Source organism: Pseudoliparis swirei, chromosome 1 (assembly GCF_029220125.1).
Source record: "Pseudoliparis swirei isolate HS2019 ecotype Mariana Trench chromosome 1, NWPU_hadal_v1, whole genome shotgun sequence".
Classification (NCBI taxonomy): Eukaryota; Metazoa; Chordata; class Actinopteri; order Perciformes; family Liparidae; genus Pseudoliparis; species Pseudoliparis swirei.
The window spans coordinates 15,594,837-15,608,520 of record NC_079388.1 but is presented as its reverse complement, the minus strand read 5'-3'; positions in this window follow the sequence as shown (position 1 = coordinate 15,608,520).

Below are 13,684 nucleotides of genomic sequence, written 5' to 3'. Positions count from 1 at the left end.
GATAACGACTTTTTAATAGACGGGTAACATTTGAAATGAGTGTCATAGAAATGTGGATTAGACCAAAAAAGGCATTGAAACACAAGAAATGTGAATATTTAGGGTCTTTAGAAATCTTGGGTGAAACATTGCGTCAGTGTCATTAGCTTAATAGTGACCAAAAAGAAAGAAAAAGTAAACCGCAAATAATTAATAAATGCAACGCGGAGACACTCAGAATGTGAAAGATCTGCAAGAACTGTTGAGTTCAATAACAGAATGGAACTAGAACGGGCACTCGGTAGAGTGCATACCTTCGCATATCACAAGATTGGGCATTGAATTATGAACATTTTGGCATTAGTTGCATGCCAATTGGATAAAAATTGACCGTGCTATGGTAAAAAGAAGATTTTGACCTTTCCATGACCTTGACCTTTGACCCGATTGATCCCAAAATCTAATCAAATGGTCCCCGGATAATAACCAATCATCCCACCAAATTTCATGCAATTCAAGAAGATTTTGACCTTTTCATGACCTTGACCTTGACCTTTGACCCGATCGATCCCAAAGTCTAATCAAATGGTCCCCGGATAATAACCAATCATCCCACCAAATTTCATGCGATTCGGTTAAAATTTTTTTTTGTTCTGCGAGTAACACGTATACAAATAAATCAATAAATACACGGCGATCAAAACATAACCTTCCGCATTTTCAATGCGAAGGTAATAAACAAAACATCAAAGAAGCATTTTCACTTAAATCGGTGAATAAAAACGAGCTCAACAGGAATCTGTTGTTACACCGATGGAATCGGTGCTGTGGAAAAGGACACGATGCTGCATTCATCTATTGTAGCACAAATAAACTTGCCCCCCTCACCCGGGCTTAGTTAGGGATCCATCTTCAGACTACCTTTTTTAAATTTGAAAATATAAGGTATTAGAGATGTGTCTAATAAAACATGGATGGACTATAAAAGCAAAGTCATCCCTCGTTTAGTCCTCATTGACTTCAGTGGTGCAGACGAAGTGAACTCGGCACTGATAAATAACTCCACTCACCTCCACTGAATAAATAACAGCATTTTTGTTGTTGTACAGTGACGCACTGGAGGTCACCTTTTTTATTTGTATTTTTTTATCCGTTAAACCGAATTTGCTGCTCGCCAGCGGGCGCACATCACACCGACTGTGAGCATCAGCCGGTATTCACAATGCAGCTGCAGCAGCAAGGAAGCGTACTCTGGTCATAAAAACAGTGCAACAGTAAGTCGGTGAGATCCGCCTCGTGGTACCGACACACGGACACACGGTACACAGGGTTTGTCTTAACGCTGTCTTTGCAGCGATCGCTTAGTAGGCCCATACAACATGTCCGCACAGCACCCGACGTTAAGAGAGACTCAGCCGTCAGGTTGCACTCAAACTCTGCAATTGCCCCCCCCCCCCCCATCATGCATCCCCTCCTCTTTCGCTACCCCTTCCTTTGTCTGCCTCGCTCCCTTCAAGTCACCGTCTGCCTGGCTGTCTATCAGTGTTTCCCTGTTATTTTAGAATCCATCGCAGGGTATTTAGGTCACATGCGGTTTCTCTCCCTGGCAAGGTATGAATAATGCAGACTCCTCTCATTACACCATGCGCTAACCCTCTGGATTGAAAATCAATGTGCACTCAAGTGGCTGGCGAATGAATGGATGTACCTCCGCCAAGGAGGAGAGCGGGGCGAGCGAGGGCTTCATCTCATGGTGTACCCCGAAGGTTTTAAACTGCATTTCTATTTTAACAGGTTCCACGCCTTTACAAAATACAATATGCTTTTCATCTGCTTGGTGCAGCTACGTCCACCGAGGGCTGACTGTGATGAGAACAAGGCCGGCGGAACCGAACGCGGAAAGAAAGAAAAAAGTACGGAAAAAGATTGTTGGTCATCGGGCGAAAGCGTAGAGACACGTCTGAAACCCAGAGAGCGTTGTCGGGGCCGTATGACTGATTGAGGAATGAGCTGGGAGTTTTTTTTTTCTTCTTTCTTTTTTTTAACCCCCTCTGTGTCCAACCTCTCAGTGTACTCCCTCCTCCAGTTCAACCATAGTTCACATTGCCAGGAGTCTCCTCAAACCCCCCCCCCCAGCCCCCATTCCCCCCCCCCCCCCCCGTGTAGCACTCGGAGAAATCCTTTGCATACACCCTGACACACATTCCTCACATAGCCTAAAACGTGTTTACGACATGATCCACAGTTCGTCTCCAGTTTTTTTGGAAAGGTGCCCGAGCCGCTGCAAGCAACACCAGTTACCCACTGTGAGCACATCGGCTATGTTTTTTTATTTTTTTATTATTTTTTAATGGGTGAGACCCCCCCCCCCCCCCCCGACATCTGGCACACATCTGGAGCGGTTTAATGAGAGGCTCAGTCTGCCTGACTTTTCACTCGGAGCCCGCCATCATTCTGGAGTTGTCGAGACACTTCAACCCTCATCTCCTCTCTGGCGATGTCGATACATGACTGATAATGCTCTGGGAACCTGCGAGGGGGAAATGGAAAAAAAAAGGAAAAACTGAGCAAAACTAATTGGGGAAAGCTTCAATTTGGAAGTACATCTTATGGTGTTTACTCCCCAAAGCAATAAGCAACCTGTGATGCGAGGTGTCTTGATTACAGAGCTTACTGTAATTTATTGATATGATTTCCTTGCAGCCCGAGCGCCGTGTTTGTGTCTTTTGAGCCTCGAGGATTTGCTCGATCACAGGGAAAATATTGTTGTCTGGGACTGAATCCAAACTCGTCTTTTGATTTTATCTATTGGAGAAAAAAAGAAGGGAAAAAAAGAAGCTTCTTCGCCAACAAACATACTATTTAAATTCTTTAAGCAACGCGTTTTGTGCGAGGTAAATATCCAAATGCACATCTTAATGTGCGGCCTCCCCCTGCCTGTGGTCACAGTGCATTCTCCACGGTAGTCGCCCGTAAATCAAGAAAATGGCTCCTTTTGTATGTTCATTAATAGGCACAACATGCGTCAATACAAAACCCCAACTATTCTTTGAATGGACTTTGATTGAAAGCCGGCCTTTTTTAACAGCGACATTCTTATTCTCGCCCTGTAGCAGCTTGTCTCGCTGTCCGCGCTCATATTTATTGCCCCCTTGAAGACGAGACAATGAAGGAGCAGTTCTCAGAGCCGTGTTTGCATTGAGAGGCACAAAGCAGCCGGAGAGCATCGTCATTGTTCCACGCGGCCGGCAGAGACGCGGCCCCGGCTTCAAAGATCGCTTCTTCTTTTTTTTGCGTTGGTGGTGGGTGGTAAGGGAGTGGAGGAGGAGGCCCCCCACCCAAAAAAAAATTAACCGTGAGGAGTGGATTTCATCACAGGAAGGGATGTGGGGGGAAGCGAGATGGGGATCCAGGAGTCAAACGCAGTCCAACGTGAACTTTCCAGAGCTAAATTTGGTTCACATGTAAAGGAAGCTTTACCGCACTCAGGTTTTGTGCCCCGCAGAGGACGCGAACGCCTTGAAATATGGCCGAGGCTTGAGATTTAGATACGTGATTGCAAGGAAGTGTGTCCTGCCGTTGCAACTGAGTTTCTCTTTCACAAGAGCCTCAAGTGGAAATGCAAATAGAGTCGGAGAGTCGCGGCAAAAATAAGGCGCCATGTCCAGTTTCCAGTGTCCCCCGTCATTTGGAGTTTGGAAAAGAGTGGTATTCTTACGCTACACCACAAAGAAGCTATTGAACGTGTGTCCGTGAGTTGTGTGCGTGAACCTGCAATGATGAAGCAGGGAGCCCGAGTCTGCACTCAGAGATAAGTTGGACGGATGTTTGCTCTGATTCATCGAGAGCCAATGGGCTCTACTCGGCTAAATGGGCCACGGATACTCCACGACATGCAGCCAGACTCTGGAATACACACAGATGGGAAAACATGGGGCTATCAAAGGAAAGGACAAACACATGGGTGCATATAAGCAATGTGCACAAACACAAACACACACACACTCCTCCGGTTGCAAAAATATAAACAGTGTCTATAGAAGTCGATGAGAAAATGATTCAACTTCTCACTTGATTTATGATTACCTCAGTAAACAATGTTAACATGAGTCAATTAGTAGTTAAAGTCTTCTTTAATATAGTAAGTTATGGTCCATTTGGAGGAAAATAGACCATAAAGCCGGATATTCTTTAGGGCTTGACTACGTTGTATTTGATAGGTCAATACTAACAACAGTGTGCCTGTTTCTGTTTTATAATTTTATCTATTTCACAGTGTGTATTCAGTTCATAAAAATGTGTTATTGTTTGTTGAAATGTTATTCAGTGTCAAAATGGCTTTAAGACGGCAGTCCACAAACCAATGGGGGACCGTGTCCACTTCTTATATACAGTCTCCATTGCTGATGCAATTGGCGCGCTCGGTTTACACTTTGCCTGCAAATAAAGCTTCAGATAATCTGGATTAACTGTTACCTTGTTTGGAACTAGTTTTGACTTAACTAGTGGTTTCACCACAACCTAGGTATGATGATGTTGTGATGGATAGAAATGACTTTGAATGCAACAAAAACAAGATCTGAGTCGTGGTGAACCAACGAGCAGCGCCTTCCACGATGTTAATTATTTTATTCTAAAACATTAACGCATTTCATCTGCAGCACGATATGTGATTACTGCAAATTAAAGCAATATATCAAACCTTTGGTGCGGTAGTCGCTGCCATGCTGCTGCTGCTGCTCTAATAGCATTACAAAGAGCTCACCTCCACCCGAGCATCCACCTGTAGACTCTGGAATTAATTATTATATTAATGTGGAATATGTAAAAAAACGTTGGATGCGTTACACACGGAGCTACACTGTTACTTTCTAAAAACGAAAAGGCATCCCACTCGCTGCCTTGGCACTCGCCGTTGGGAGATGATGTCAATCATGTGAATGAAAACGTTGACATGAATGTGAAATTGAAGGGAACACTGGGTTGGATTCATCATTTAACGCCAATATATGTCCCCAATAAATATACCCCTCAAGTAAATATAGAGATCAAATGTGGCTGGGCCAGTTCCCACAGAGCCATGCTGTCCCTGATGTGATTCATCACGCCGTGGCGTGCACACCGAGCGCTTGTGTTGTGCTGTGCATCTGCCTCGGGCGAGCCCTTTGTGGAGCCACGCCGCGTTATTTGGCCCCCGGTCACAACTGAGCTCCTCAATCACATTAGGCTGAGCGCACTCAGCGAGTATCTGCGGCGACTGAATGCGGGCTTGTTGGTCCAGTGCTAGTGTGAAGAGATGGCATCATCGGGACCGGAGGGGCATCGCACAGAGGCGGTTTTCTTCGGTCTCTTCTTCTTCTTTTTTGCTGCTTGGCTTCAGGTTCCAGGCGTCCACCAGGACACACAACCCACGAACAGATCCCTGTAATCGAGTGAGTTTGTCTTGGGGGAAGGCCAGCAGACTGTGGAGAACACAAACAAAAGGTTGTTTATGTGTGGAGGCTGTTCTCTCGTAGAGGGAGCTGGGTCTGTTTGTGCCGATGCAGGCAGGCCGGCTCTGAAAGGCACTAAGCCTCATACTCCTGGGTTCTGTTGAGCGGCGGCCCGACCGATTAACAACCGCTGGATGTATGGAGCAGAAAACAGCCCAGAGACAAAAGACAGACGAAGAACAAACAGCTCGGTGACAGATTGGTAGTTTCGCTCGTAAAAACAACATTATACGAAGCTGCTTCAGCGTCATGAAATGATTTCAATAAGTGATGACAGACAAAAAAACACAAAAGGATGATATATTGACCTGTTATTGATTGAAGATGATTTTTACATGCAATTCTTCTCTGTCAGGACCATAGAAATAGTACAAGAGGAGCGGGGACATTTCGTTCTGTGGTCGATCGACCGCTAACTGGCGATCGTTGCCAGACGTTGTCGGCGTGTGTTGTCGAAGCTCGCCGTCGAGAGCGGACGCAGCTGCGGAGACAAATGGCCGGCTAGTTTGAGAGCTGGCTTGTTCTTTCTCCGGTGCGACGGGAGCTTGTTTCCTGTAAACATTGTTAGCATTCAAAGACGCAAGCTAGCTATCTTAACGGACAGCTGGTTAGTTAGCTAGCTTGCATATTAGCTGTGTTCGTCCTCGAAGCTAACCAGCTGTCCGCTAACATAGCTAGCTTGCATATTAGCTGCGTCTGCTCTCGAAGCTAATAACTAACCAGCTGTCCGTTAAGATAGCTAGCTTGCTAATTTCCTAAATATTTTAAGGCTGCACTGGTAACAAATATATGCCGGACATTTTGTTATGTTTCTACTCCACTGCTCGTCTTAGTTGTTATCGCTAAACCTCGACTCAGTGAGTCTTTTTTAGTTTTTAGTTTAGTTTATTTCGATCAGCAATACTATACAAAAATCAAAATGTCAACAAAAGAAGAAAGTGGCCGACCGAAAGGGTCAAGGCTGAAGCTATCAAACTTATAAGTGCCCTAACCTATGCGACATGGTGTAAGTCGGTTTAACTAATAAGGACTTTATCTTGATACAACAACTCACATATAAATGGCCGCCGCTCTGACCATCCTGCTACGATGATTTGAATTGGAATATCAGTTCTATTCCTATTCTATCCTCTATGGTCAGGGCAATCTCACAGAAGAAACACCTCACTTCTTCAGTCAAGCTATTTTCTATCAAAGAGAAAATAAGTCCCTTCATTCCCCCAACCCTCGAACTCTCCCTCCAAAGCACTCTTGATGCCTTCGGCAAAAGACCTGACCCGGTGGATCTGTAATGGAAACCCCCTCCCCATACCTTGCCAATATCAGACTTGAGAGGGCTGTGAGCGACAATATTGCCAACTTTTTTTTGTTTTCATTCTTCACACAACCATACCTCCATCAGTTTTCGGGTGCAGCACCGTATAGAAAGACGTGTATGCCATTATCTGTTACTTTGGTCAACACTGAATTCACTTTAACTCTTCACACAGAAGTCATCTAGAACTGAACTGTGGATCCCTTTTCATTGCTTTGACACAAAATGCATTTAATGTACAACATTGTTTTTATCCTTCAACCTTTTTGTCTTATCACATGTCGACATTTCCATATTTACCTTCGCATTGAAAATGCGGAAGGTTATGTTTTGATCGCCATTTATTTATTTATTACCTTCGCATTGAAAATGCCGGAAGGTTATGTTTTGATCTCCGTGTATTTATTTATTTATTTATTTGTATGCGTGTTATTCTGTGAATATCTATGGCCATGGTGTATATTTTATTACATTGTTTATATATATATATATTGTATATATATATTGTATGTATATACATATATATATATATAGTCTCAAAAAAAGTGTATTTTATTACATTGTTTTATATATATATATTGCCATGATGTATATTCTATTACATTGTTTTATATATATATTGTTAATACTTTCTTCTTTTTTTTGTGTGGATATTGTATAGTTTATTCTCATTCTTATTCTTTTTTTAGTCTGCTACTGCTGTCGGGTGTTTTGCACATAAGAATTTCACGAACCGATTATACTTGTATAAAAGGGGATGTGACAATAAAAACTTGAAACTTGAAACTTGAAACTTGAAAAACTCAAAAAGTATTGAACCGAATCACATGAAATTTGGTGGGATGATTGTTTATTATCCGGGGACCAGTTGATTAGATTTTGGGATCGATCGGGTCAAAGGTCAAGGTCAAAGGTCATGAACAGGTCAAAATCTTCGCAGAACTCAAAAGTATTGAACCGAATCGCATGAAATTTGGTGGGATGATTGTTTATTATCCGGGGACCAGTTGATTAGATTTTGGGATCGATCGGGTCAAAGGTCAAGGTCAAAGGTCATGAACAGGTCAAAATCTTTCGCAGAACTCAAAAAGTATTGAACCGAATCGCATGAAATTTGGTGGGATGATTGTTTATTATCCGGGGACCAGTTGATTAGATTTTGGGATCGATCGGGTCAAAGGTCAAGGTCAAAGGTCATGAACAGGTCAAATCTTCTTGAATCACATGGAATTTGGTGGGATGATTGGTTATTATCCGGGGACCATTTGATTAGATTTTGGGATCAATCGGGTCAAAGGTCAAGGTCAAGGTCATGGATAGGTAAAAATCTTCTTTTTACCATAGCACGGTCAATTTTTATCCAATTGGCATGCAACTAATGCCAACATGTTCATAATTCAATGCCCAATGTTGTGATATGCGAAGGTATGCGCTCTACCGAGTGCCCATTCTAGTTTGGTCATGTAATCACCACTGAAACCGAGCAAACGGTTGCTGACCTACCTCTAGTTGAAAGCTCCAGAAAAAGACAGTATTTGGGCCTTGGGTAAAGATAATTTTAGTTCCCAAAGTCAAACATTACCTTTTGATCCTGAAAGCATTTCTTTTATGTAAGAACAATATATTTTTCTGATTTATGTTGGGAGCCTTTGGGAGTTGAGAACATCTGGTCTGACGTGTAGTTCCAGTTCTGTCTGGCCTTTTGAGGCATTTGACCTTTAAATGCTATCAAGCTCTTTTTCCTAAATTAGGAAGACGGTGAACCCCCCAAAAAAAGGGGACATGGCGAATTGTAGAAAAGCAGGGCCAGAGAAGAGAAGAACGAGCTCAGCAGAGGGAAAGGTTCACAGTGGCGGTGGCGGTGGAGGGATGTTAGCCATCCTCTGGGCAGGGCTCTGGTCCGGGTCCCTGTTGGACCTCAGGAAGGCCCTTCTGCATTCCTGTCCTCTGGGTGACCCCTCCTCTAGGCCCGCAAGACTTATTGTAGTAATCAGCCCCTGTCAGCACCTTGGTTATGCTGCATGGACTCAATCCAATAAATGTGAATGCGATGTGTAATAGCACCTGAAGAAAAGTAAGTTTGTTTGTTTGTCCTGAAAGGAGTCCCTGAGAGTTTGTTTTCCTTTTTGTCCCTTTTTTTTCTTCTTTTCACTCTATGTTTTGCTTTCTCCCCACAGCCCGCTGTTTCAGGAATAGGAAACGACTAGAGGGAGGAGAAACCCGAGCCTGTTCTAATTGCGAAACCAGTTTTTTTTTCGACTTTCATGAATAGAATAAAGCTCGGTAATACGTTTCAGGCGGATAGACAAGTGTATAAAGAGGGGAAGAAATTATAGTCGCAAAGGTTTTGGTGCCGGGATTTCTGATAAAGACGTGAGTGAAAAATCAGTCGGTCAATGTGTCCGCCCATCCTGTCTGGATCATAATATTTTGAAAGCAACTGACGAGACTATTTTGCCCTTGTTTCTTTATTTCGATCCTCTTAGGAAACACGCTTCAGCTCTGAAGATGTGGGGGAGATAGAACGCGAGGCATATTTTGTACCTTGCTTTATTCACACAAATTGAACCCGCTGGACTGTTTCTACAGTTATTTTCACAAACGGCCAGTGTACCAAATGTGTTGATTGATCTAGCAATCTGTGCTGTCTGCGTGTCTGGCTGCCGTCTGATCTCACAGCTCCCCGGGAATTCTAGGTTTATCTATTTCCTTCATCCAGTCCTGCACTGATTAACAACAGAAGTGTATCTGCTCTCTCAGACATGTGAGTTGGACTGGAAAACATTGCTGGAATTCCTCCGGTGTGGTGGCGGGTTATTAAAGCTAATATTTGTATATTTCATACTGCATACAGACTTTTTTTGGGGGGGATTATAGCACCAATAAGAAATGCTTCTTCTACTATATTCTGTCCGACACACGCTTCTGTACGTTTTCTGCTGCTCATTTTAACAGCTCATTATTTGACCACTTGGGCAATATCAAGAGTTCCTAACAGCGAGTTAACGGTGGAGATTTGGGCAATTTATCAACAGTTGAAATCACATTTCATATAAAGTGATCTTTTAAAAAAACTGAGAAAAACAGTGTTTTACAACACTGTATGTTGCCTTGTGCCCCTTGGCTGTACGGTCGGTGTTGTTATTGTATTACTGTACCGTGATGCTGGGAGTCTTTCTCTGCAGACTTGTGGGGAGAAAACAGCAGAAAACAAACAGCTCGCTGAAAAAATATTGATTTTCCGGCACCGTCCTGCTTAGATTAAGAAATGCCAATACGAGGATTCCACTCCGACTCGCTGGTTCACCTCGAGTTCACATGTCATTTTCTATAATTCTGACAAAATCAAGATGCTTAACTGTGATGTAGTTAGCCATGCCGGGCGGCCCTAGGGCTTTCTGATTGAATTAGGCGTCTGTGTTCTGCCATTTGGTACCAGCCTGAAGTATTCCCAACACTTAATAGAGGCAGAAGTTATTTACTGTTTTCAAAGAAAAAAAAAATGAACAATGCTGTTGTTCATAAATTCAGCAATTAGGAGTCTCACAGTTTTCTTACAGCTAATGTAATGTTTACTTTATCCTAACAAGCCATGCTGTGGCTGCTTAAGCACATAATACATCAGCACATTTTACACAGGGTTTAGATTCTCAGGCTAGTCGGGCATGCCTGTTTGACTGTAACTGCAGTAAAGCGTTGCACCTGCAACCAGTATTTGAATAAATGTACAATATGTGCTGGATAGCTATCATAGCTAATATATCACACACACAAAAAGGTGTAAAGAAATCAAAAACACAACGCCGAATTGGATCGAGAAAGAAAAGGCGATGCCGCAAAATGAAGATAGAAAAAACCCCGTTAAATATGACCTGGAGTTTACGGAAGTAGATTTTTAATTATCTCTGTGCAAATGGTCTTTTTCACGGTTCAGACATTTTGACTGTGACACAATGAGACGGCAAGAACAAAAACAAGACCCTGCAACGGAAGCAGTTGAATTGAAATTCAGACATTATTATTACGATCTTTTTACTTCCATCTGTGCTTTAAATAGTGTGACGCATCAAGCCGCTGCTGTTAAAACAATGTCACTATATATTTGAGATAAAAGAACGAACTAAAGATCTCAAATATATTTCAGGAAACAAGTGCTTTTGTTTATTTTCCCGATACCCCCCTAAGCGTCTACAATGTAAACCCATCATCATCATCATCATCATTAGACGTTCAGAGAAAATGAGAGCGGAATGAAAAACCAACACAGGTGAGAGGGAGAGAAACACACAGGCTTTAACCAGAAGACTCCCAAAGTGTTGTTGTTGACGCAAAACACAGTCCGACCAATGATGTCACACGAGTCCACCGATGAAGGTGAAGGTAGCTCTTCAAAGATCCAGCAGAGGCCGGGAAGAAGAAAAACTGTAAGTTACAACATGGATGGAAACGATGGTGGATTTTAAATCCTTAAAAAAAAAGAAGAAACGGTGTATATTTAACAGGTGTGTTAGATACCAAGGATACATACATTTATTTTTCACAAGAAAAAAATGTGCAAGCAAGATGGCACGAATATTCAGGTTTTTAATACATGTTATTAGCACGCTTCCGAATTTTTTTAAATGTTTTTATTTTGGACGCAGCCAGGCTAACCATCTCCAAGTGCTTCCAGTCGTTATGCGAAGCTATGCTAACGGTGTCCTAACTCCATCTTTGCACTTAACGCACAGATTTGTGAGTGAACGTACACATTTCATTACTTCATTCAGCCGACTACAAGAAACCGAACTCCATTCAATTTGGTCTCATTTATTGTCTATTGTCTGTGCATTGCACCGTGTTTTCATGTGTGTGTGTGTGTGTGTGTGCGTTCGAGATGGCCATCAATAGAACGAGAGTGGAGGGAGAGATTAGGCAACTTTGAGTGCTAAGCCCTGTGAAATCACGGGCCCAGGGGGTGAGGTGGGGAGATAGGCGAGTGCCTCTCTGATCAGACGGGCTGTGGCTCACCGCGTGAAGCCGCCTGAATGCCCGGTAATCCCTCCCAGAGCCACGGAGAAGCCCGCCGGACTGATGGGCGGCTCCCCTCGCCGCAAACACCCGGGCTTCTGCCTCGACGGTTCATCACGGCCGCGACTGGGAAGCCTACCGGCGGGTTTAGGAGGTGAGGGCTGAGGCGGCGGCTTAGTGGGGAGAGATGAGGAGAAGGTTGATTTCGCTGTCAAATAAGCAGCGCGATCGCAGCGCTCTTTGTCCAGCGGTGCTGCTTCCTTTAAAGTCAGTTATGAGTCTTTTTCATCGAGATACGGACAAGTTACATTACTCACATTATAATTATCCACGTGTCTTTTCGCGTTTAGCTCTGTTATTGTCAATTGATGGACCATGGCAGTGATTCAACCCTCACCTGAGACTATCCTCTCTTTTAAAGTCATATTCTGCTAAACGACTGGTGCTTTCTTTTCAAGAAATGTTATTTATTAAAAATAGGATTTTGTCAAATAATAAACTACTCAGATTTATTGTTACATCCCACCGTCTTACATGACGTCAGACCCCTCACTGAGCAAACTCCTTCTGCCAATGGAGAGATACAGTTTAACTTCCAGACCTATATTAATGCTGAACACAGTACGATCTTAAGCTGCTATGTGAGTTATGACTCTTATCTGTAAGAAGCAAAGAGGTCAAATTACTCAGAAAGTGCAGCAAAACATGTCGTAATGCTTTGATGGATTTGACACACTGGACCCCAGAGTGAGTTTCATTTAACCCCGAATCTGTTCTTAACCTTAATCAAGTCCTTTTATGAAGGCTGTGATGGTTGATGTGCCTAATCCTTACCAGAGTGGTAGAAGACTTCTAAAAAACCGTCATCAATTTATGTAAAAGGTCATTTGTAACTCGTTTGGTAGTCGCCGACAAACGATGTAATCCTGCTGACAGCAGCGGCCGGTCATAAACGTTAATGGAAAAAATTATATTTTGCCATCAACTTCAAATGGAATCGTTAGATCGTTTTTTAAATTTTGATTAAGTCAATTATTGCAATACAATACAATATTATTCTATATAATATACAAAACAGAAAGACTGAAAAGGTATATGTAGAAGCAAAAATGCTTCTATATTCATATCCTAAATTATTATCATTAAATAAATCATAATTAAATACAATTTGAATAGAGACTTCTACTATTAAAATGTACTTGAGTTCTGAAACTAACAAAAATTAGAACGGGCACTCGGTAGAGCGCATACCTTCGCCGCAGCCACTTTTTGGGTACTTGGCATGAGAGTGTGGGTAGCTTGATGTCATGTGAACATTTTGGCATCAGTTGCATGCCAATTGGATAGAAATTGACCGTGCTATGGTAAAAAGAAGATGTTGACCTTTTCATGACCTTGACTTTGACCTTTGACCAGATCGATCCCAAAATCTAAACAAATGGTCCCCGGATAATAACCAATCATCCCACCAAATTTCATGCGATTCGGTTTAATACTTTTTGAGTTATGCGAATAACACACAAACACACACACACACATACAAATAAATACACAGCGATCAAAACATAACCTTCCGCAGAATGCGAAGGTAATAAACCCACTTCTGAGACTTGCAATGCATTTTGAAGCCTCGACTTGAATGTAATGTCTTCTCTCCTACATTTGTCTCTGCTCTGGGTTTTACATATTCATCCCATCTTTGGCTCATCCGTTTTTGACTGATCCGGTTCTCGTCACAGGGGAAGCTTATCAAAGAGGCCCAGACGTCCTTCTCCTCGCCACCGTACTCCAGCACCTCGTGGGGGAAGCCCTCATTGTTCCCAGGGTGGATCGGATTCCTACTCCCTTCAGTGTGTTCTGGCTCTGTCATCCACAGGGAGCTATTATC